Here is a 26,839-nt window from a genome sequence, read left to right as displayed (position 1 = left end):
TTAGGGATTTGGCCCAATTGTTAAACACGTTAAGTGTTTCTTTGATTCCTTTTTTATTCTGAGACTCGTTCATGTTGTGCAATGTTTAGCAAATACCATGGAATAAATACAATCAATACATTTCCTAGATACACTTAAATGAAAAGTCCCACTGAGGATTATGTTAGCTGAGGCGGCCGCGTGCAATGATCCTGAGTATCAAGTCTGGTTTAAATTAACGAGATCGAATCCACCTTCGAGGAACAGGGAAAGCGCAGATTCAAACATCAGGTTAATTGAATATGGATAATGGGACTTTTGATCGACTTAGTTGAACCAGGTACGGGGAATAGGGCCCTGGTGATATACTTACCTGGTGAGATACTTACCTGGTGATATACTTACCTGGTGATACACTTACCTGGTGATATACTTACCTGGTGATATACTTACCTGGTGATACACTTACCTGGTGATATACTTACCTGGTGATATACTTACCTGGTGATATACTTATCTGGTGATATACTTACCTGGTGATATACTTACCTGGTGATATACTTACCTGGTGATATACTTACCTGGTGAAATACTTACCTGGTGATATACTTACCTAATGATATACTTACCTGGTGATATACTTACATGGTGATATACTTACCTGGTGATATACTTACCTGTTGATATACTCACCTGTTGATATACTTACCTGGTGATACAGCAGAACCTAGTGAGGTACGTTTTAGGTTGATCTATTTGTCTTTCCAAGTGTCTTTTTAATGATGTTTGGTTGTATTGACTAATCAATGTATGCCTTTTAGGGTTACGTGTGATGCATCAGAAACCACATCAGCACAGCCACTGTTTTTCCTCCATAGAAAACCCTCTTCTACAGCGAAATGAAAAACAGCAGAACCTAGAAAATGAGTTAAAAATACTAGAAAGGAAACATAAACTGAACAGAGATGAGGAAGACTTAAAAGCTCTACTAACCTGCAGACAAAAACTAGATGACCTGTTGACATACAAAGCGGAAGGAGCCCTTAGATTTGCTGGTAGGAATTACTATGAGATGGGAAATAGGGCAAGCAAGCTACTGTCATTCCAGCTCCACAAAATACAGTCAAGTCGGATAGTTCCAAAGATTAAACACCCCAGCACACACATGGAAGTAATGCAAACACAAGAAATTGCTAATGCATTTGCAGATTACTATATCGACCTCTACAAAGCACAGCAATTGGAAAACAAGAAAGAAAAAATCAACAACTTCATAGATAACCTTAAACTTTCTAAACTATCCCCAGATGAGGCGGATGAGCTGACCTCCCCTATTACGGAGAAGGAGATAGGGGAAACTATTCAGATGCTTAAGAACAATAAATCACCAGGTACAGATGAGTTTTCAAATTAATTTTATAAACATTTCACTGAACAGTTAACACCAGTATTAAGTGTAGTTTATAACTATGCCCTATCTGTGAGAGACCCACCAGGAAGCTGGTCAGAAGCTATTGTCTCGGTAATACATAAAGAAGGTAAAGACCCCACAAGATGTAGTTCCTATAGGCCCATAAGTCTCCTTTGCAACGATTTCAAGATATTGACATCTATACTTAAAAAAAGAATACAGAAACATATAATAAAACTGATCCACCCAGACCAGACTGGCTTTATCACTGGTCGACAGGGTGCTAACAACATCAGAAGATCTTTAAATCTGCAAACAGTGGCTGGATCTCGAAAAGAACCATCAATGCTTCTCGGCTTAGATGCCGAGAAGGCATTTGATAGAGTTGATTGGCTGTACCTTGAACTAACATTGAAAGGTATGGGATTCAATAACACATTTATAGATTGGATAAAATGTTTATATAAAAATCCTAAATCTAGAGTAAGGGTGAATGGTCACTGCTCTCACTTCTTTGAGATACAGAGAGGGACACGCCAAGGAGACGTTTTGTCTCCGTTACTATTCGCGATTGGCATAGAGCCACTAGCGGAGATGATTAGATCAAACCCTCAGATACAGGGAATAGATGACCAAAAAGGCATTACACACAAGATCTCGTTATTTGCTGATGACATTTTACTTTATATCAAAAACCCTTTAGAATCTATTCCAAACATAATGATGGATTTAAGAAATTACGGCGAACTGTCGGGTTATAAGATAAATGAGACCAAATCAGAAGCCATGATGATAGTGGGAACATGGCCAACACATCTGAATAGTATAGCACCCTTCCATTGGGCTAGAGACGGATTCAGGTATTTAGGAATCATTCTGACTCCCAGCAGCAATCAGTTATATCAAGCAAACTACGAAAAGTTGATTGTACAAATCAAATCAGACATGGCCAGATGGGACATTTTACCTCTCTCCCTAGTGGGAAGAATAGAATCAATTCGAATGAATGTGCTACCTAGACTTATTTTCCTCTTCCAGTCTCTACCTATACCAATACCTGCCACTACCTTTAAAAGGTTAGATAAACTCGTGGGCGGCTACGTGGCGTAGTGGGCAAGGCGCTCGCCACGAATGCAGAGACGCTGGGCTCGCCTGTTCGAGCCCAGCGCTCCACATTGCTTTCAGTTTAGCTGGTCGTTCATACTAATACACATTGGCCGTATTAGGGGGTGGGAAACTGATGGGTGGGGATCGGGCGTTGTGGACAGCGACTCCTACAGGTCGGTTGGTGCGCCTGCGCAGTAGAATCAGGAAGTGTTGGGGGCAGCGTGAGCCTCCCATGCGTTACTCCTCGCCACTGAGAGATAGAGCTGCGCAGGTGAAAAGATGCGACTGCTGTTACCTCAAGTACCGGAGGGGACTTGTGCTATGTATGACTTAGTCCACATTGCAGCCGGCTTGTGGGAGGCAAGAAACAGCGTTCGTGACAGGGGAGGGTTGAATTGGATGATATGAAATTGGGATGGGAGAAAAATATAGAAAATGGGAGAAAAAGTGGATAAAAAAAAAGGTTAGATAAACTCCTATCCAAATTTATCTGGCAGAGGAAAAGACCTAGAGTAAGGCTCAAAACTCTATGTTTGCCAAAGAACAAGGGTGGTCTTGGTCTGCCAAACCTAAGAAACTACTACTGGGCAGCTCAATTACGCATACTTGTGCATTGGATACAAAAGGACCTAGACTCTGGATGGGTACAGATTGAGCAAAACTCAATTCCAAAGACTCCTCTCAGATCCATAATATTCCTGGGGAAAGCATACTGGAAAAAAAATTAAGATTGGTAACAAATGGATTACAAATACATTAAATGGATTAAATACATTACAGAGTTCCGGCCAGCTATGGAGGATGGGGGTTTTAAAAAGTGGGCGGATTTGGGCCTGGTTACTATCAATCAATTAATGGAAGGAGACTGTTTTAAATCGTTTGCACAGTTACAGCAATGTTTTGATCTACCTTCGAAAGACATGTTTAGATACTTTCAAATAAGACACTATGTAATGACTCACAGTGAGTGGGAAGCAATTAAGAGACCGCCAACAAATGTGGAGCGGTACTTTATTAACACAATAGAATAAAACTTGATGGAAAGAAAGCAGATATCCAATATTTACAACATGTTACAACTAGACGATCCAGGAGACACCACCTATATTAAAGAAAAATGGGAGTTGGAAGCTAATGTGATCATAGAAAATGAAGAATGGGAGCACAGCCATTCAAGCAATCATAAAATCACAAATAGCCCAATGTGGAAGGAGTTTGACTGGAAGGTCAAGGTCAGGTACTTTAGGACTCCTCAAGTTCTCTCCGGATTTGCTGGTGGGTCCTCACCACTATGTTGGAGAGGATGTGGAATGATCGGAGATCATACACATATTTTCTGGGACTGTCCAAGGGTGCAGACATTTTGGGTGAATATCAAAAATGAGATTAAAACCATTCTAGATCTTGACTTACCTCTGAATCCATCGTACTATATCTTGGGATGTATACCGAAAGGCACATACTATGGAGATACATTATACATCTTGAGAGTGATACTATTAATAGCAAGGAAAATGATAACTATGGCATGGTTACAAAATCAACCACCGACAATCAAACAATGGACCAAGAGACTGAGACAGATGTATACAATGGAAGAAATGACTGCACAATTGCAACTGAAAAAAGATATGTTTATGCAGAGATGGTCACTTGTAACCTTGTACCTGGAGATACACTAGCATGAGTCTGACCCTCCTGACTCTCTCTTTTTTTTCTTCTTTTTTTTGTTAAATTATTATTTTTTCCTTTTGCTAAATTTATTTATGTTCAGTTTTGTGGTATATTATCCAGAGTAATAAGATAATAAAAAAATATTCATAACAAGTTATTTGCTTGCCGGGACCTAGAGGCCTTTGGGGAAGTGTATTTCTTTTTATTCCAACACTCATTGAAAGCTCTAGATGTCCTCTTCAAAATGGCATCAAAATGACTACATTTCCCAAACGACCGGTAATTCAAAATGGTCGATCCCCGCGACACAACAACACAAAAACTAAAACTAAAATCTCACTAATGACACTTTAACCTATTGGTAAACAAACGTATGAAAATATACATTATAACTGTGACATGGTTATGATGTTTCTTCTTGAATACGTTTGAGAAATAAAATGATAATTTTGTCAGACAGTCTGCAGAGCTTGATTTATGATGTGATCCCAGATAGCAAAAGATGTTAATTCAATGTTGAGTTATGGTCAAAATGCTTGATTTTTGGTTAAGGTCGACGATTGATGGTGGATCAACCATTAACCGATGAACCACTTGACCAATGTTGAAAACATGTCATTGAATCAATATTGTTTTGTGGTTGAATTTTAATGATTGAAATGCCAAGATCTAATAAATGTTGAATCAACGTATGCTGCTCAACGTATGCTGTCGTCATTGTCTCATCACCCAGACTGCACTGCACTTGTGCCCCGCCTCTCAGAATGCACCTGTGCGGCAGCTTCCTGGCAGCTAGCTACCTCATGTCTCTCTGCATAGTTAAGACTGGTGAGTACTGCATGGCAATAATGTCGATTATGTTGTATGTTGTATGTTGTATGTATGCTTTCGATTGCAAACGCCAGTGGAGTAGTGCCGTGTTCGTTTTTACATGGTAGAGAATATTATATTAACCGTTATGCATGCCTGCTAGCTGAAGCTAATTTAGCTAGTAGCGTTAGCAGTTAGCTATAATGTTTCTTGATTTTGGTGTTTAGTGATATCCACCTGTTGCATATACTATTATACCTTTTTTTGTAGGCTAACGTCAGTAACGTTTCAAAATGTGGCTTATGCTGTATTCTTTAACAGGATACACTGGCACAATCAGTTAGCTTAGCATTGCTGCTACCATTATGCTTGCTTGCTAAAAAGTCATGGTAAACCAACAACATGGCAGGGTGCAGGCATACAGGCCGGGCCTGTCTCTCTCCCTCCCTCCCTCATGTGTTTGTGCTTAAAACAGTGAATGATGACCGCATGTTCTCAGAGCATTTTCAGAGCACTGTTAAACTGTTAAATGGTCATTTTAAAACTAATATAAGAAATTAATGTATAGTGGTATATTTATGAGGGGAAAACATATTTGCAACAACTTTTAACATTTATACAGGTAGGTTATTGATAACTAATTCTGTTATGAGTGTCATATTACAGTGACATTCATACAGTATCCTTTGATTTCACATAATTTAATTATTATTTCACAATAAAATGCTGTAATCAAAATCCTCTGTAATATCACATCAGATTTTGTAATCTCACAATAACATAGCAATATTTCACATTTAATTATTATTTCACAATAATAGTAATCAAAATCGAAAGACCATTTGCATATTATTGGTATCTAGGGACATCTATGGACCTCAGGGAATGTATTCACATTGTCAGAAATATTGTGTCTATTGCTTATTTTTATAACGTGATTTTTTCTGTGGCTTATCTAAATACTAATTTGATGCTATGACTATGTTTATATCACTATATGCTTCATCTCCCCTTTAAGCTTAGGCACTCTTTCGAAGTTGGTTAAGGTTAGAGTTTGTCTTAGAGCATGGCGATAGAACGCCAGGTAGTTTGCAGGCTGTTTGGCGTGCCACTGGTCCTGCTAATGTTGAATGAATGAATGAAAACTTTATTTAACAGATTGCAGTAGGGGTACAATACAGTATGGCTCAATACACACAATTGTTAAGGGGATGCAGACCAGAGAAAGACGTTTTTGTCTCGTTTACATCAGGGTCCCCCATTTTCAATTCATAGTGACATTTATGACATACACATGATGACATTTATGGCATAGGGAGGGACATACATGACATACAGATAGTATATAGTTAGACGTTTGGTTATATGCATGGTATTTTCTAATGAACAATATAACAATAATATAATAATGAACTCTCTTGATATTGATCAAAATGTAGAATTATGCAAGTGTTTCACCCTGCACATTGCAATGCAGCACATTAATCAGGACCCTCTCCCCTTTTTTCTTTCTTTTTCCAGAATCACGTACCAGTTTCAAGAAGCCGCACGTTGCAGCATTTGAAGCAAAGACCTGTTCTAGCCAAGTAAATACCACAATTTATGTACCATTACATTGACTATATAGTTAGACGTTTCGTTATATGCATGGTATTTTCTAATGAACAATATAACAATAATATAATAATGGACTCTCTTGATATTGATCAAAATGTAGAATTATGCAAGCGTTTCACCCTGCACATTGCAATGCAGCACATTAATCAGGACCCTCCCCCCTTTTTTCTTTCTTTTTCCAGAATCACGTACCAGTTTCAAGAAGCCGCACGTTGCAGCAATTGAAGCAAAGACCTGTTCTAGCCAAGTAAATACCACAATTTATGTACCATTACATTGACTATATAGTTAGACGTTTGGTTATATGCATAGTATTTTCTAATGAACAATATAACAATAATATAATAATGGACTCTCTTGATATTGATCAAAATGTAGAATTATGCAAGTGTTTCACCCTGCACATTGCAATGCAGCACATTAATCAGGACCCTCCCCCCTTTTTTCTTTCTTTTTCCAGAATCACATACCAGTTTCAAGAAGCCGCACGTTGCAGCAATTGAAGCAAAGACCTGTTCTAGCCAAGTAAATACCACAATTTATGTACCATTACATTGACTATATAGTTAGACATTTGGTTATATGCATGGTATTTTCTAATGAACAATATAACAATAATATAATAATGGACTCTCTTGATATTGATCAAAATGTAGAATTATGCAAGCGTTTCACCCTGCACATTGCAATGCAGCACATTAATCAGGACCCTCCCCCCTTTTTTCTTTCTTTTTCCAGAATCACGTACCAGTTTCAAGAAGCCGCACGTTGCAGCAATTGAAGCAAAGACCTGTTCTAGCCAAGTAAATACCACAATTTATGTACCATTACATTGACTATATAGTTAGACGTTTGGTTATATGCATGGTATTTTCTAATGAACAATATAACAATAATATAATAATGGACTCTCTTGATATTGATCAAAATGTAGAATTATGCAAGCGTTTCACCCTGCACATTGCAATGCAGCACATTAATCAGGACCCTCCCCCCTTTTTTCTTTCTTTTTCCAGAATCACGTACCAGTTTCAAGAAGCCGCACGTTGCAGCAATTGAAGCAAAGACCTGTTCTAGCCAAGTAAATACCACAATTTATGTACCATTACATTGACTATATAGTTAGACGTTTGGTTATATGCATGGTATTTTCTAATGAACAATATAACAATAATATAATAATGGACTCTCTTGATATTGATCAAAATGTAGAATTATGCAAGTGTTTCACCCTGCACATTGCAATGCAGCACATTAATCAGGACCCTCCCCCCTTTTTTCTTTCTTTTTCCAGAATCACGTACCAGTTTCAAGAAGCCGCACGTTGCAGCAATTGAAGCAAAGACCTGTTCTAGCCAAGTAAATACCACAATTTATGTACCATTACATTGACTATATAGTTAGACGTTTGGTTATATGCATGGTATTTTCTAATGAACAATATAACAATAATATAATAATGGACTCTCTTGATATTGATCAAAATGTAGAATTATGCAAGCGTTTCACCCTGCACATTGCAATGCAGCACATTAATCAGGACCCTCCCCCCTTTTTTCTTTCTTTTTCCAGAATCACGTACCAGTTTCAAGAAGCTGCACGTTGCAGCAATTGAAGCAAAGACCTGTTCTAGCCAAGTAAATACCACAATTTATGTACCATTACATTGACTATATAGTTAGACGTTTGGTTATATGCATGGTATTTTCTAATGAACAATATAACAATAATATAATAATGGACTCTCTTGATATTGATCAAAATGTAGAATTATGCAAGCGTTTCACCCTGCACATTGCAATGCAGCACATTAATCAGGACCCTCCCCCCTTTTTTCTTTCTTTTTCCAGAATCACGTAATTTATGTACCATTACATTGACTACAGCACCTCATCACTATGTCATCTTATTCTCGGGCTAAAAGACGTAGAGTCAACAAATTACTGAGAGAGACAGAGCAGGCTATCCTCACTGATTATAAGTTAATTGTTGCTGCTAATTCAAGGACAAACCATCACTCTTTAGAGAACTACAACACCCCATCTGGTGTTTCACAGCGTAGACAGATGGCCGGCGATGACGGGCAGCTTATGAAAGGCAAGTCTATTGGACATGGTGTAATTCCTCGTGTGATTTGCTGCTTATTTTTATTTCTCACTTAATGATTTTAACTCTTCTTCTGAAGACCTTACCATCCAGAAGATGAATTCAATGCTTGCTGAATTACTTGTCGTGGTGAAGGATCTGTCCAGAGATGTGCAGTTCATCAAGACCGAGTTGGCTGAGGGCAACATATCTGGTGGGACCAGGGGACACGGGGTGGCCACCACAACCACTATGCTCCCCTTCCAGCTGCCAATCGCCAGTGAACAAGACTTCAATGAGGCAGAATCATTACTGATGGAGCAATCAGTCCGTCAAAAGATGGTAATTTATTGAACTGCATTCATTTATCAAATGTAGATCTTTTCAGTGTGGTCTTGTTCAGGGGAAAAATGTGTTTAGCACTTTCTAGTTCAAAACGTGTTAGAGCTTGTATATCTGCTATTTATGAAACGTTTTGAAATTGTTCAAATATACCGTTTACATATGGACAGGAGGGTTAATGTGGTTAAACCTAATGACTGACATGGGCTGGAATATCATCAGTGCATGCATAAAGTGTGTGTATAAACAAGTTGGTTGCTCTGTGTTCATAAAATAAATGTTATGCTGTTTCTAACGCAGGGCCTTCATTTTCTTCTCTCTGATTTAGATTTCTCGCCTGGCTTTGGTAGGAGGCACCAATTCAGAGAACCTGATCAGACTGATGTTGAAAACTGCTATGACCAACGCCCTGGCCAGTGGGTTCAACTGGGCTGGAAAGAAAGACAAGCGTTGTTCAGAAAGCAAGAAGCCATTCAAGCACACCACACTACAAGCCTGCATGTTTGGTGAGCTTCCTCCCCTGCAAACTACTTCATAGGTTAAGTGTAGGTAGTGAGGTGGTGATGCTGGTGATTCAGAATATAATTATGCTGTTGCAAAAACTTAAAAAAAAAGTGTTATGTTGGAATAAAGTGATGAAAGTGCAAACTATAAGAAATGGACAACGTAATTGGTGAGCTTTAGAGGTGCATGGATACACATTGTATTGCCTAGATGGTGTCAGGCTAGGCGATTGCTTCTCTTTCCTGTCCAGTCTAACTGGATGCTGACTGTAGCTTGTTACTGTAGACCTACAGAGTGAGTAATTGAGTGATTAAAAAAAATCGCACTTGTGTGAAGTGAGGGGTGCTCTTATCATCGTACATCATCTCACCTCTCTTCCTCACTTTTTTATTTTTGTGTCTATCAGCTGCTGCTCGACAGTTTGACCCCAAGCTGACCGACCAGGACTACAGCGAAACTGTCAAGAAGTGGCTTCGTTATGCGCCAGACCGGGAGGGAGGGAAGCGAACCAGAGTCAAACTTAGGGTACCCCAGCACACATTATTTCCCTGGTTCATACAGTACAAGGAATTACCCTCATGGACACTGTTCTTCCATGGACGGCATCTACTTGAATGACTTGCTGCTTCAGCCTGTTCTTGGAACCGAAGTGACCCAAACTTAAGTCAAGCGAACCAGAGTCAAACTTAGGGTACCCCAGCACACACTGTTTCCCTGGTTCATACAGTACAAGGAATTACCCTCATGGACACTGTTCTTCCATGGACGGCATCTACTTGAATGACTTGCTGCTTCAGCCTGTTCTTGCAGTGTTTATTTTTTTATTTTTTATTTTAACCTTTATTTACCCAGGGTAGGTTCGCTGAGCACGGATGCTCTTTTTCAGCTACGCCCTGCTTCACATTCACAGAGTTCCATTCACACCTGGGAGCTGCCCAGTACAACCACAGTCTGACACTGTTGGCCACTGAGCAACTCCACTGGAGCAGTTGGGGGTTTAGTGCCTTGCTCAAGGGCACTTCAGCGGTTGGTGTTAAGGGTATGGGAGAGAGTTATATGGGAGAGAGTTATAGAAACATTAGGGGTGTAACGGTACACAAAATCCACGGTTCGGTACGTACCTCGGTTTTGAAGACACGGTTCGGTATTATTTTCGGTACAGTGGGGGGGGGGGGGGGGGGGGGGGGGGAATCAAAAAAAATTGCTTTTCATTTATCTATTTATTTAACTGTATTAAACAATATAAAACGAATTGGCCATAATTGACTGAGCAAACTAATGCTTACTGCTGTAACCTACTAATAACACCTAAGTAAATCTGAAGATTATTATATAGCAGATGCCTTGGAGGATAAGTCGTGGACAACTGTAGATCATCTAAGCTCCACTGTGTTTAAATTCAAATCCTCTGCCATTGTTATTTAACCCTTGTGTCTGAAAACTAAAGTATTATACTCTTATTAGGGGACTAAATTGAAAAACTCCATAAAAAGATTATGTTGAAATAATTTCCCACTTTCTTTTCCATAAATATTTTATTCAACTTCAGCCCTGATCATAACCATTTTTTATATTATTTTTGTAATGAAATACTCCCACTTTTCTGAAAAGAGTTGTTAAATATGACAAAAAAAACAATATGTGGTGGTTATGATCGGGCTGAAGTTGAATAAACAATTTATGAAGACTAAAAAAAAAAAATACAAGATAATTAAAAGATTATGCCACATATTATGTTGGCTACAAACATAATCACTGCAAAGTTATCAAACAAATACGAATCTGATCAGACACAAGGGTTAAGTTGTTGTTCCCTTTCTAATTTCCTCAAAAATATCTAGTCTAGTTAATGTGATCAATATTATTTGACAATTGATGCTTTTTGTTGGACATTTCAGTCAGTGAGCTCATACTTTGAGCTCATAAATTTATAGTTAAAATGATTGAGACAACGCAATCTTGTCTTCGTTGTGCATGAATGCGTGTGCTCACCACACACAATACGTGTGTCACTATTCTGGCAGTGGCTATATAGTATTGTTAATGAAAGCCTGTTATAAGGTCTGTTATTTTTTTTTGTGTAAAAGGTATGGTCACTGGAAGTATGATGAGACCCTAGAAAAAAAAAAATTTCATATTAAAGCCATGTTGTCATTTTTGTTCACACATTTTTGGAAATATGGTCATATAAGAATTTTATTATTATTTATTTAACAATAGTGTGTTTAACAGCAGGAAAAAAACATGTAATGTTATGATGTATACATATCAGCAGCAATATTTTAATGTAAAATGTACATTAATCAGTATTGATTCCTTAACTTTACAAGTTACAAGTAGATGTACAAGTTACAAATGTACAAGTAGAGTACCATTTAGATTATGGTTGAATAAACATTGATGTCTAACATTGATTCAATATAAAATCAACTAAAATGTGCATGTAGATTACCATTTAGATTATGGTTGAATAAACATTGATGTCTAACATTGATTCAATATAAAATCAACTAAAATGTGCATGTAGATTACCATTTAGATGATGGTTGAATCAACATTGATATAGTATCAGTTATGGTTGACACCTAACGTTGATTCAACATGTAAGTCATAGACAACGATTTGTATAATTTCGATGTCAGGCTTCAACATAGATTCAATATTTCTGCCTAACCCTATTTCAACGTTGATTCACTAATTTTTTGCTATCTGGGTTCATCTGCGGTCCGCCAGCAGACCACACAGGCTTAAGCGGTTAAATGAAACCATGTGGCTATCAATAAAGTTTAATTTCTATCAAATCACTGAACTATTTACATGTTGGAGAACTGTAAATGAATGGTTAAAATTAATGCATTTTCAGAAAGGATGACGTCCAACAACAACAGAAAGAAAAATAATAGGATCTGCACTGTTGGACTTGCTCCCACTATATTGATTGTGATCAACAGATCATCAATCAAAGGATCTTCATGAATCTTGATGAGTATCCTTTGATCAAAACTTGATCACAAGTTTTGATCAAATAAATATAATATAGTGGGAGCAAGTTTAAGAGTGCACTGGTCCTCTTATTTGTGTTGTTGATATTCTATTTGTCCGGTGTAGGTACAGGTGTGTGCACAGATGCACTGTAGTTACATGATATAGCCAGCTGCCAATCAAGGTTTGGGGTCCTAGTAGAGCAATAATGATGCACTTTCTTATGTTATTTAAATGTGCATGCATTTGATCACCAGAGTGGATGTGCTTGCTCTACTTTTCCTCTAGGTGGTGCTGGATCCTGTCAGGAGACACTAAGGCTCTTGCTACATCCTGTCTCAATAAACAAAAATGAACTCCACTTATAAAAAATATTTATTTTGCATTGCCAGTGACCATATTCACATGGCGGCCAAAATAATATGTGATAAAAACACAACATTAGCTAAAGATACTGTGATAAAACACAACATTAGCTAAAATACTGTGAATACATAACATGACTATCAATAAAGTTGATGTTTTTTTCCTATTGAATCACTGATGAGGACCTTTAAGAAAGTGAATATCAGGAAGGCAGCAGGACCGGACGGCATCCCTGGCCGCGTCATAAAAGTCTGTGCCGATGTAACAGAGGCAACTCGCCCCTGCCACGAATTCGACCATGCCTTGAGTGGGAGTCGAACCCCAGGCGTCCGCACTGCGGGCGACATCACAAACCGCTGCGCCAAGAAAGGAATTCCCTTCTAAGCGCTCAGTTTGGATGCCTCTGGGGAGTGAGTTTTACACCCGTTACACCGACCAACTGGCCCCGGTATTCACTGACATATTTAACCTGTCCTTGGAACAGGCTGTCACCCCACCTGTCTGAAGAAGTCCACTATTAACCCTGTACCCAAAAAATCCAAGCCTGCTTGCCTCAACGACTACCGCCCTGTAGCTCTCACCTCCATAGCCATGAAGTGCTTTGAGAAGCTAGTAAAGGGCTACATCTGCTCCTCCCTCCCCATCAACCTGGACCCCCTGCAATTTGCATACCGCCCCAACAGGTCCACGGAGGACGCCATAGCCCATGTGCTGCACACAGCAGCATCACACCTGGACAAGAGGCATGGGAACTATGTGAGAATGCTGTTCATCGACTACAGCTCAGCATTCAATACCATAGTCCCCTCCAAACTCATAGCCAAGCTCAGGGACCTGGGCTTGAACTATGACCTCTGCCAGTGGGTCTTGAACTTCCTGACGGGCAGACCCCAGGTGGTGAGAGCAGGCAACTGCACCTCCTCATCCATCACTCTCAACATAGGGGCCCCCCAGGGCTGTGTTCTGAGTCCCCTCCTCTACTCCCTGTACACACATGACTGTGTGGCACAGCGGAACAACAACACAATCATCAAATTTGCTGACGACACAGTAGTGGTGGGCCTGATCTCTGCAAACGACGAGAGGGCCTACCTGGAAGAGGTCAAGGTCCTAGCGGGATGGTGTCAAGAGAACAGCCTCTCCCTGAACGTCAGCAAAACAAAGGAGATGATTGTGGACTTTAGGAGATCGGGGGTCAGGGACTACAGCCCCCTCAGCATCGACAGGGCACCGGTTGGGAGAGTGAACAGTTTTAAGTCCCTTGGAGTCCACATATCCGAGGACTTGACATGGACCACACACATTGAGAGTGTTGTGAAGAAGGCACAACAACGCCTCTACTTCCTCAGGCGCCTAAGGAAGTTCCAAGTCAGTCAGAAGATCCTTAAGAACTAATACTCATGTACAATAGAGAGCATCCTGACTGGCAATATCATCTCCTGGTTTGGGAATAGCACTGCACAAGACCGTAGCAGACTACATAGAGTGGCCCGTTCGCCGAACGCACAATTGGAGGGTGTGAAGCGACAATAAAGCTGACTTTGACTTTGAATACACCTTCTGGTTCTGACACTTGCTCCTTTAAGCTAGCCTTCACTCCTTCTCTCTACTATTGAAATGGATAGTTATGATTTTCTATTTATTACTTACCAATGTTGTTGTTGATGGTAGAGTCCTTCTAGCTCTGACAAGTTAGCCACCAACCAATGGAATGTCAATAGGGTCAAGCTCCTGTTTGTACAGACTGCCTTAAGATAACTGAAGCTCACTGAAATCCACTTTGTGTGCACTGTGGAGTAGATTTCAGTTGTCTTCAGTCAGCTTGTATAAAAAATAGCATGACCTTGACTTTGCATTGGATTTGGCTAGCTAGAGCTAGTTAGTATGAGGAACAGCTTGGATTTTGTTGAGAAATAACTCACTCTACTGATTCAACACTATTTGATTCAACATCATTATTAATCAACATCATCATTGATGAGTAAGAAATAAGGCTTGGGTTATATGGATATATTGCAGAATACATGACATTGGGGAGGGGAGGCCTATCAGAGGTATTCAGCATGAATAATGCTACTGTATTGGTCACACTAACTACCCCCATTCAACCTTAGTACCCTAAATGTTCCCTGCTATGTACATGTTTATAGGGTACTTCAGTCTCATCACATTGACTTTTCAATTGCAAATCAGAAGGTGGATGTGGCCACTGTATCTCACTTGCTATACAAATGCGTATTATGTGTGACTGGACCATTGGCTCTGGTATTTCCATTGTCACTGTATAGCTTCATGTGTACATTTTTGGGGGTAGGCAGTACACTGCACAGATAGCTAGCAAGGCAGTCAGGTATGTATCTCCTTAGTGGTTTGCTACTATCTTGGTTCTCAACATGGGGTCCGGGGACCACCAGGACTCCTTGAGGTGTTTCCAGAACAATGAAGAATAGTTTAATTTCACTATTGCATTGACTAAATGTTAAATCAATGACAGAATGTACAAGAATATTCTTGTTATCTCCTTAAATACAGTAACAATAACAACTACAATATAATCAGATGGGGGCCTGTTAGACAACATCTTATCAAATAGGTCCACAGCCCAAGTTGTATAAATACTGGGGTCCTTGACATGAAAAAGGTGGAGCAGCACTGTACTAGAGTAGCCTATACTACCTGATGGAACAACAGGGACCACCATGGAAATAAGTCCTGGACTGTGCCCTGTTTTCCTGACTATCTTTAACAAAAAAAATTAACTATTGTATTTGAACGTGTAAACTAAAGAAAAAAGTTTAAATACTGTACGTATATAATAAAGAATCAATTCAGGAATAAGCAAAAAAAAGCCTATTTTAGACCTAATATTACTAATTTATTTGAACAATAAAGAAAGTTAGGGATTTGGCCCAATTGTTAAACACGTTAAGTGTTTCTTTGATTCCTTTTTTATTCTGAGACTCGTTCATGTTGTGCAATGTTTAGCAAATACCATGGAATAAATACAATCAATACATGTCCTAGATACACTTAAATGAAAAGTCCCACTGAGGATTATGTTAGCTGAGGCGGCCGCGTGCAATGATCCTGAGTATCAAGTCTGGTTTAAATTAACGAGATCGAATCCACCTTCGAGGAACAGGGAAAGCGCGGATTCAAACATCAGGTTAATTGAATATGGATAATGGGACTTTTGATCGACTTAGTTGAACCAGGTACGGGGAATAGGGCCCTGGTGATATACTTACCTGGTGAGATACTTACCTGGTGATATACTTACCTGGTGATATACTTACCTGGTGATATACTTACCTGGTGATATACTTACCTGGTGATATACTTATCTGGTGATATACTTACCTGGTGATATACTTACCTGGTGATGTACTTACCTGGTGAAATACTTACCTGGTGATATACTTACCTAATGATATACTTACCTGGTGATATACTTACATGGTGATATACTTACCTGGTGATATACTTACCTGTTGATATACTCACCTGTTGATATACTTACCTGGTGATACAGCAGAACCTAGTGAGGTACGTTTTAGGTTGATCTATTTGTCTTTCCAAGTGTCTTTTTAATGATGTTTGGTTGTATTGACTAATCAATGTATGCCTTTTAGGGTTACGTGTGATGCATCAGAAACCACATCAGCACAGCCACTGTTTTTCCTCCATAGAAAACCCTCTTCTACAGCGAAATGAAAAACAGCAGAACCTAGAAAATGAGTTAAAAATACTAGAAAGGAAACATAAACTGAACAGAGATGAGGAAGACTTAAAAGCTCTACTAACCTGCAGACAAAAACTAGATGACCTGTTGACATACAAAGCGGAAGGAGCCCTTAGATTTGCTGGTAGGAATTACTATGAGATGGGAAATAGGGCAAGCAAGCTACTGTCATTCCAGCTCCACAAAATACAGTCAAGTCGGATAGTTCCAAAGATTAAACACCCCAGCACACACATGGAAGTAATGCAAACACAAGAAATTGCTAATGCATTTGCAGATTACTATACCGACCTCTACAAAGCACAGCAATTGGAAAACAAGAAAGAAAAAATCAACAACTTCATAGATAACCTTAAACTTTCTAAACTACCCCCAGATGAGGCGGATGAGCTGACCTCCCCTATTACGGAGAAGGAGATAGGGGAAACTATTCAGATGCTTAAGAACAATAAATCACCAGGTACAGATGGGTTTTCAAATTAATTTTATAAACATTTCACTGAACAGTTAACACCAGTATTAAGTGTAGTTTATAACTATGCCCTATCTGAGAGAGACCCACCAGGAAGCTGGTCAGAAGCTATTGTCTCGGTAATACATAAAGAAGGTAAAGACCCCACAAGATGTAGTTCCTATAGGCCCATAAGTCTCCTTTGCAACGATTTCAAGATATTGACATCTATACTTAAAAAAAGAATACAGAAACATATAATAAAACTGATCCACCCAGACCAGACTGGCTTTATCACTGGTCGACAGGGTGCTAACAACATCAGAAGATATTTAAATCTGCAAACAGTGGCTGGATCTCGAAAAGAACCATCAATGCTTCTCGGCTTAGATGCTGAGAAGGCATTTGATAGAGTTGATTGGCTGTACCTTGAACTAACATTGAAAGGTATGGGATTCAATAACACATTTATAGATTGGATAAAATGTTTATATAAAAATCCTAAATCTAGAGTAAGGGTGAATGGTCACTGCTCTCTGTTATGGTTTGACACCGACCCCAAACGCAAACGGCACAGAGAGAGTTGTTTCAGAGTTAGCCAAAATCAAGGGCGTGTTTATTTACTGAGTAAACAGAAAGAATTTGGTGGAGAACAGAACAAACTGGGAAACAGGAATGTGAGGAATGTTTGCTGCTCTGCAGCTTCTCCCGGGGGGGTGACGCTTGTGGAATTTGTCCGTGACGTATGAGCCACTCTGCAGAATCCTCCCAGCATGTACTCCGGGGTGGAGGCGGATAGGGAGAGAGAGAGAGTCCGAGTTAGCTCAGTGCACAATTGTAAACTGACAGGTGACTGGTGAAGTGACTTGTCCAAACAATAAATCCAAGTGACAGAATCTTCGGTGTGAAACACACAGTGAGCAATGTCCAAACAATAAATCCAAGTGACAGAATCTTCTGTGTGAAACACACAGTGAGCAATGTCCAAACAATAAATCCAAGTGACAGAATCTTCGGTGTGAAACACACAGTGAATATCCAACAGGCAAAAGGGTGAGAACAGTCTGAACGAAAAAACAGGATCTCTTCAGTGCTTTAACACACACAAAAACGATTGAATCCAAAAGACTGTCTTTACAAAAACTCACCAGAGCGCATACGTGAAGCGGGCGGATCAAACAGGGCGAGCGCTTCGTAACGGGGAAGCAGGTTCTCCAAACGGGATACTTCTCGAGAGTCCTGGGAGGCAAAGAACAGGGAAAGCAGCGACGGAAGGAACAAGCAATGCAGAGAATATTTCAGAACGATCCAACATTGATAATAGGGGAATCAGGGTATATAAAGCCAAGGGGTGCTTAATGACAAGCTGTGACAGCTGCGGGATGAAATTGATCATTGCTCCAGAAGCGTGTGGTTGGGGAAGCACCAATCAAACGGCATCTACAGGAAGAAGCGTGTGGAGAGGAGAATGCAATTAATTAACCAAAATCCCTTAAAGGAACAGAGCGAGTGGTTGAGCAGCGGACAAAACCTCACAGTACCCCCCCCTCCACGGGAGCCACCCGGCGACCAGGCCGACCCGGCTCGCCCGGATGGGCACGATGGAAGTCCGTGATCAGGCCGGGATCCACGATGAGCTGGCGGGAGACCCAGCTCCGTTCCTCCGGGCCGTAACCCTCCCAGTCCACCAGGTACTGGAACCCCCGACCCCGCCGTCGAACGCCCATCAACCGGCAGACCTGCCACTGGGGGTGACCGTCCACCATCCTGGGAGGTGGTGGATCCGGAGCAGGAGGCATCAGGGGACTGAGGGAGACAGGCTTAACCCGGGACATGTGGAAAACGGGGTGAATGTGCATGGACGCAGGAAGTTTAAGGCGCAGAGCCGCCGGACTGAGTACCTTCAGAACCTCGAAAGGTCTCACGAAACGGGGGTTAAGTTTCTTGGCCGAGGACCAAAGAGGGAGGTCCCTCGCGGAAAGCCACACCCTCTGCCCAGGGTGGTACGTCGGCGCAGGAACCCGGCGCCGGTCGGCCCCACGACAGGCGCGCTCTGATGTCCGGAGCAGCGCGGTCCTGGTGATCTCCCAGACCCGTCGGCACCGGTCGAAGTGGTCCTGCACAGAGGGAACTGCCACCTCCGTCTCCTGTGCAGGGAAAAGAGGGGGTTGGTAGCCCAGGGATACCTCAAAGGGTGAGAGGCCGGTGGCGGAACTGACCATGGAGTTGATGGAGTACTCGACCCAGGGAAGGAAACGGCTCCAAGAAGCTGGTCTCTCGGCTGCCACACACCGAAGAGCAGACTCCACGCTCTGGTTCATCCTCTCCGTTTGTCCGTTAGTCTGGGGATGATAACCAGAGGAAAGACTGACCGTTGCCCCCAATCCCTTGCAAAAAGCCGCCATACCTGGGAAGTGAACTGGGGCCCCCGGTCCGAGACAATGTCCTGGGGAAAACCATGGAGGCGAAACACGTGGTGAGTCAGGAGGTCCGCCGTCTCGGCCGCCGAGGGAAGCTTGGAAAGGGCCACGAGGTGAACCCCCTTGCTGAACCGATCCACCACGGTCAGAAGGCAAGTGTTCCCCTGGGAGGAGGGAAGACCTGTGACGAAGTCCAGCGCCACATGTGACCAAGGACGGCTCGGAACGGGAAGTGGCTGTAACAGCCCAGAGGGTGCCTGGTGGGAGGCCTTGCTGCGGGCGCAGACCGCGCAGGCCAGAACGAACTCCTTGACGTCGTTCCTCGTGGTGGGCCACCAGAAACGATGAGCCAGGAAGGAGAACGTGCGATTAACGCCTGGGTGGCAGGCGAACCGGCTGGTATGGCCCCACTGGAGGACCCGGGACCGGACTGAGTCGGGGACGAAGAGACGATGACTCTGTACATTGCTTGGAGCGCGATGGAAGCGTAGGGCACGCCTTACCACCCCCTCGATGCCCAAGGTGATGACTCCTACCACCCTGGCCTCCGGAAGGATGGGAGTCGGGTCCTCAGTGGTTGGAGCCCCCTTGGAGTGTAACCGGGACAGGGAGTCGGCCTTCGTGTTGCGGGAACCAGGATGAAACGTCAGCGAGAAGTCGAACCGACTGAGGAAGCTGGCCCATCTTGCCTGCCGGCCGTTGAGGCGCTTGGAAGCACGGATGTACGTCAGGTTCTTGTGGTCCGTCCAGATGGTAAACAGCTCCTCGGCCCCCTCAAGCCAATGACGCCACTCCTCCAAAGCAGCCACGACCGCCAGCAGCTCCCGATTGCCGATGTCATAGTTCCTCTCGGCAGGGAGGAACCGACGCGAGTAGAAGGCGCACGGATGTACCTTCTGGTCTGTTGCCGATCGCTGGGACAAGATAGCTCCCAGTCCAGTATCCGAGGCGTCCACCTCAACGATGAACTGTCTCTTGGGGTCTGGGTGGAGCAAGATCGGGGCGGAAGTGAACCTCTTCTTGAGGGAGCGGAACGCAGCACACGCCGCTGGGGACCAGTCGAACGGCAGGGCGGGAGAGGTCAGTCTGGTAAGCGGTTCCGCCACTTGACTGTAGTTCCGGATGAACCTTCGGTAGAAGTTGGCGAAACCAAGGAAACTCTGTAACTCCTTCTGAGAGGTGGGTTCAGGCCATTCCTCCACTGCTTGGATCTTGCGAGGATCAGCTCGGGTCAAGCCCTTCTCCACGATGAAGCCCAGGTAATCGACGGAGTCGGAGTGGAATCGGCACTTCTCCGCCTTGACGAAGAGCCGATTGTGGAGGAGGCGCTCCAGCACACGGCGGACATGCTGGATGTGCTCCTCGAGGGTCTTGGAGAAGATGAGGATGTCGTCCAGGTACACTACCACAAACTCCTCCAGCATGTCACGAAGGACGTCGTTCATGAGTGCCTGGAATACCGCCGGAGCGTTGGTGAGGCCGAACAGCATCACCAGGTACTCGTAGTGGCCCCTGGGAGTCTTGAAGGCGGTCTTCCATTCATCGCCCTCACGGATACGGACAAGATGGTAGGCACTCCGGAGGTCCAGCTTGGTAAAGACGGTAGCCTGGGTGAGAGGCTCGAAGGTGGAGTTCATGAGAGGTAAAGGGTATTTGTTCTTAATGGTGATCTCGTTGAGCTGGCGATAGTCGATGCAGGGTCGAAGGTCCCCGTCCTTCTTCCCAACAAAGAAGAAACCGGCCGCCACCGGGGAGGAGGAAGGCCGAATGAGTCCTGCTTCCAAGGACTCAGAGATGTATTGATCCATCGCCGCCTTCTCCGGAACGGTCAGACTGTAGAGGCGGCTGCCGGGAAGGGGAGCCCCTTGGCGGAGGTCGATGGCACAGTCGTACGGACGGTGGGGTGGAAGGGCCTGAGCCCTGGACTTACTGAAAACCTCCATGAGGTCGTGGTACTCGGGGGGTATGGTCGAAAGGTCTGGAGGCGGCTCACCAACGGACCTCCGGGGCGGGGGACAGGACGCCGCCTGTAGACAATGGGCATGACAGGAGGAGCTCCAGCCCTTGATGGTACCGGAGGACCAGGCGATGTGGGGCTCGTGCAGCGCGAGCCAGGGCCGACCCAGGACCACTGGGACAAGAGGGGATCTGGTGATAAGGAACTGGAGTCTCTCAACGTGGTTACCAGCAATGGTCAGCATGACAGGGCAGGTGCGTTGAGAGATGTCGGCCAGGCGGTGTTGGTCCAATGCGAATATCTCCAAAGGCCTCACTAGGTCCTCAAGTGGAATGTTGGCCCGGGTAGCGAACTCGAAGTCGAGGAAACTCTCGTCTGCCCCTGAGTCAATGAGTGCCTCCACCGTGGCCCGTTGGTCCGCCCAGGCCAGGGTGACGCTCATCAGATGGCCAGGTGGTGCACGGCTCTGGGAATGAGAAAAGCGGCTCACCAGGATCTCCCGGGGTCCCGGCGAGCCTGGTCTTTTGGCCGGGTGGGGCAGTTGGCGATTCGGTGTCCCTCCCGACCGCAGTAAAGGCAAAGACCGGACCTGAACCTCGCCTCCTTCTCAGCCTGGCTCAGATGAGAACGTCCCAGCTGCATGGGTTCCTCCTCGGGTACCGAACGGGAGGGGAAATGACCACCAGTCGTGTTGGGGGCAGAGCGACCAGCAGTACCGTCACGAGTACGGGGGGTTCGGAGTACCTCAGGAGGTCCCTGTCGGGTTCTCTCACGTCTTCTCTCCTGGAGGCGTCCGTCGATGCGAATGACGAGGCTGAACAGGTCCTCGAGGGACTCAGGTTCCTCCCGGGTCGAGAGCTGGTCCCTGACTGCGTCGCTGAGCCCCCTCATGAAGGTAAGACGAAGTGCTTGGTCGTTCCAACCGCTCTCCACCGCCGCCAGTCTGAACTCCAGCACGTAGTCGGTAACCCCGCTGCTGCCCTGCCGGAAGGTACCCAACCGGGCTCCAGGGTCCAGACCACGGGCTGGATGGTGGAACACCCTGCGGAGCTCAGCCACGAAGTCTGGATAGGAGAAACAGAAGTCTGCCTCCATTGCCCAGGAGGAAGTGACCCACTGGGCTGCCTGGCCTGAGAGCAAGTTAGTCATATAGGCCACTTGGGCTCCTCTTGAAGTGAAACGACTGGGTTGATGACGAAAAACCAATTCACATTGCATGATGAATGTGGCACAATCCTCAAAGTTGCCGTCGAACAGCCGTGGTTGGGAGAGACGGGGCTCCCGAGGTGCGGGATCGGGAAGCGCGGGGCCTGCCAGGGCTGCGGGTGATGCGCCGGCCAATGTTCCTGAAGGAAGTGGGGGTACAAGCAAGGCGTTAACGGTGTCACTCAGCGCGTGTAGATGGAGGAGAATACTTGACTGCTGGTTTGCCAGAGCGCCCAGGGACCCCTGAATAGGCTGGACCTGCTCCCTGAGTTCCTGTACCGCAGCCGCAGCCCTGTCTAGTTGGTGACTGTGATCCTTGGTTAACTCGATCTGGCCAGCTAGTGCTGTTCTGACTCTCTCTGTGTCGGCTGGGGTCGTCATATTGGTTGGATCGTAATGTTATGTATTTGTATTTGTATTTATTGGTTTAAAATACAGAGACAGTGCATATTAAGGAACATTTGACTGTAAATATGCCAGTTTAGCCAAGTTGGCGAATTTTCAACTGTAGTCTCTGGGGCAGGTGACATGAGCACAACAATAATTAAAACATAGTACAATAATTAAAACACAGTAGAAATCAATATAGGTTACAATACACTAAAATACATACAAATAAATACATTAAAATACAACCCCTCAGTTAAAAAAAAAAATAGTACAATAATTAAAACACAGTAGGAATCAGTATAGGTTACAATACACTAAAATACATACATTAAAATACAACCCCTCAGTTAAAATGGTCGCACACTTGACCATCTCTCAACCATGATTTTAAGTTAGTTTTAAATGAGATGTAACTTTGATACTCCCTGAGCCGTGTTGGCAGACTGTTCCAGGTGTGGGCTGCTCTCACGGAAAAGGCTGTCTGACTAAAAGCAGACCTCCTGTTTGGGACTACACAGTCCCCTCTGACTACAGACCTGGTATATCTATCAGCAGATGCTTTCTGTTTTATGAAAGTACAGAGGGGGGGAGGAGCCAAGCCATGTAGGATTTTATAGGTAAGGCAGGCATCTTTGAATTTGACAAGATTGTCAAATTGACACCGACCCCAAACGCAAACGGCACAGAGAGAGTTGTTTCAGAGTTAGCCAAAATCAAGGGCGTGTTTATTTACTGAGTAAACAGAAAGAATTTGGTGGAGAACAGAACAAACTGGGAAACAGGAATGTGCGGAATGTTTGCTGCTCTGCAGCTTCTCCCGGGGGGGTGACGCTTGTGGAATTTGTCCGTGACGTATGAGCCGCTCTGCAGAATCCTCCCAGCATGTACTCCGGGGTGGAGGCGGATAGGGAGAGAGAGAGAGTCCGAGTTAGCTCAGTGCACAATTGTAAACTGACAGGTGACTGGTGAAGTGACTTGTCCAAACAATAAATCCAAGTGACAGAATCTTCGGTGTGAAACACACAGTGAGCAATGTCCAAACAATAAATCCAAGTGACAGAATCTTCTGTGTGAAACACACAGTGAGCAATGTCCAAACAATAAATCCAAGTGACAGAATCTTCGGTGTGAAACACACAGTGAATATCCAACAGGCAAAAGGGTGAGAACAGTCTGAACGAAAAAACAGGATCTCTTCAGTGCTTTAACACACACAAAAACGATTGAATCCAAAAGACTGTCTTTACAAAAACTCACCAGAGCGCATACGTGAAGCGGGCGGATCAAACAGGGCGAGCGCTTCGTAACGGGGAAGCAGGTTCTCCAAACGGGATACTTATCGAGAGTCCTGGGAGGCAAAGAACAGGGAAAGCAGCGACGGAAGGAACAAGCAATGCAGAGAATATTTCAGAACGATCCAACATTGATAATAGGGGAATCAGGGTATATAAAGCCAAGGGGTGCTTAATGACAAGCTGTGACAGCTGCGGGATGAAATTGATCATTGCTCCAGAAGCGTGTGGTTGGGGAAGCACCAATCAAACGGCATCTACAGGAAGAAGCGTGTGGAGAGGAGAATGCAATTAATTAACTGAAATCCCTTAAAGGAACAGAGCAAGTGGGTGAGCAGCGGACAAAACCTCACACTCTCACTTCTTTGAGATACAGAGATGGACACGTCAAGGAGACATTTTGTCTCTGTTACTATTCGCGATTGGCATAGAGCCACTAGCGGAGATGATAGATCAAACCCTCAGATACAGGGAATAGATGACCAAAAAGGCATTACACACAAGATATCGTTATTTGCTGATGACATTTTACTTTATATCAAAAACCCTTTAGAATCAATTCCAAACATAATGATGGATTTAAGAAATTACGGCGAACTGTCGGGTTATACGATAAATGAGACCAAATCAGAAGCCATGATGATAGTGGGAACATGGCCAACACATCTGAATAGTATAGCACCCTTCCATTGGGCTAGAGACGGATTCAGGTATTTAGGAATCATTCTGACTCCCAGCAGCAATCAGTTATATCAAGCAAACTACGAAAAGTTGATTGTACAAATCAAATCAGACATGGCCAGATGGGACATTTGACCTCTCTCCCTAGTGGGAAGAATAGAATCAATTCGAATGAATGTGCTACCTAGACTTATTTTCCTCTTCCAGTCTCTACCTATACCAATACCTGCCACTACCTTTAAAAGGTTAGATAAACTCGTGGGCGGCTACGTGGCGTAGTGGGCAAGGCGCTCGCCACGAATGCAGAGACGCTGGGCTCGCCTGTTCGAGCCCAGCGCTCCACATTGCTTTCAGTTTAGCTGGTCGTTCATACTAATACACATTGGCCGTATTAGGGGGTGGGAAACTGATGGGTGGGGATCGGGCGTTGTGGACAGCGACTCCTACAGGTCGGTTGGTGCGCCTGCGCAGTAGAATCAGGAAGTGTTGGGGGCAGCGTGAGCCTCCCATGCGTTACTCCTCGCCACTGAGAGATAGAGCTGCGCAGGTGAAAAGATGCGACTGCTGTTACCTCAAGTACCGGAGGGAATTGTGCTATGTATGACTTAGTCCACATTGCAGCCGGCTTGTGGGAGGCAAGAAACAGCGTTCGTGACAGGGGAGGGTTGAATTGGATGATACGAAATTGGGATGGGAGAAAAATATAGAAAATGGGAGAAAAAGTGGATAAAAAAAAAAAAGGTTAGATAAACTCCTATCCAAATGTATCTGGCAGAGGAAAAGACCTAGAGTAAGGCTCAAAACACTATGTTTGCCAAAGAACAAGGGTGGTCTTGGTCTGCCAAACCTAAGAAACTACTACTGGGCAGCTCAATTACGCATACTTGTGCATTGGATACAAAAGGACCTAGACTCTGGATGGGTACAGATTGAGCAAAACTCAATTCCAAAGACTCCTCTCAGATCCATAATATTCATGGGGAAAGCATACTGGAAAAAAATTAAGATTGGTAACAAATGGATTACAAATACATTAAATGGATTAAATACATTACAGAGTTCCGGCCAGCTATGGAGGATGGGGGTTTTAAAAAGTGGGCGGATTTGGGCCTGGTTACTATCAATCAATTAATGGAAGGAGACTGTTTTAAATCGTTTGCACAGTTACAGCAATGTTTTGATCTACCTTCGAAAGACATGTTTAGATACTTTCAAATAAGACACTATGTAATGACTCACAGTGAGTGGGAAGCAATTAAGAGACCGCCAACAAATGTGGAGCGGTACTTTATTAACACAATAGAAAAAAACTTGATGGAAAGAAAGCAGATATCCAATATTTACAACATGTTACAACTAGACGATCCAGGAGACACCACCTATATTAAAGAAAAATGGGAGTTGGAAGCTAATGTGATCATAGAAAATGAAGAATGGGAGGACAGCCATTCAAGCAATCATAAAATCACAAATAGCCCAATGTGGAAGGAGTTTGACTGGAAGGTCAAGGTCAGGTACTTTAGGACTCCTCAAGTTCTTTCCGGATTTGCTGGTGGGTCCTCACCACTATGTTGGAGAGGATGTGGAATGATCGGAGATCATACACATATTTTCTGGGACTGTCCAAGGGTGCAGACATTTTGGGTGAATATCAAAAATGAGATTAAAACCATTCTAGATCTTGACTTACCTCTGAATCCATCGTACTATATCTTGGGATGTATACCGAAAGGCACATACTATGGAGATACATTATACATCTTGAGAGTGATACTATTAATAGCAAGGAAAATGATAACTATGGCATGGTTACAAAATCAACC

This window comes from Notolepis coatsorum (genome assembly GCF_963971535.1).
Source record: "Notolepis coatsorum genome assembly, chromosome: 6".
Classification (NCBI taxonomy): domain Eukaryota; kingdom Metazoa; phylum Chordata; class Actinopteri; order Aulopiformes; family Paralepididae; genus Notolepis; species Notolepis coatsorum.
Note: the sequence above shows the minus strand (reverse complement) of the source record.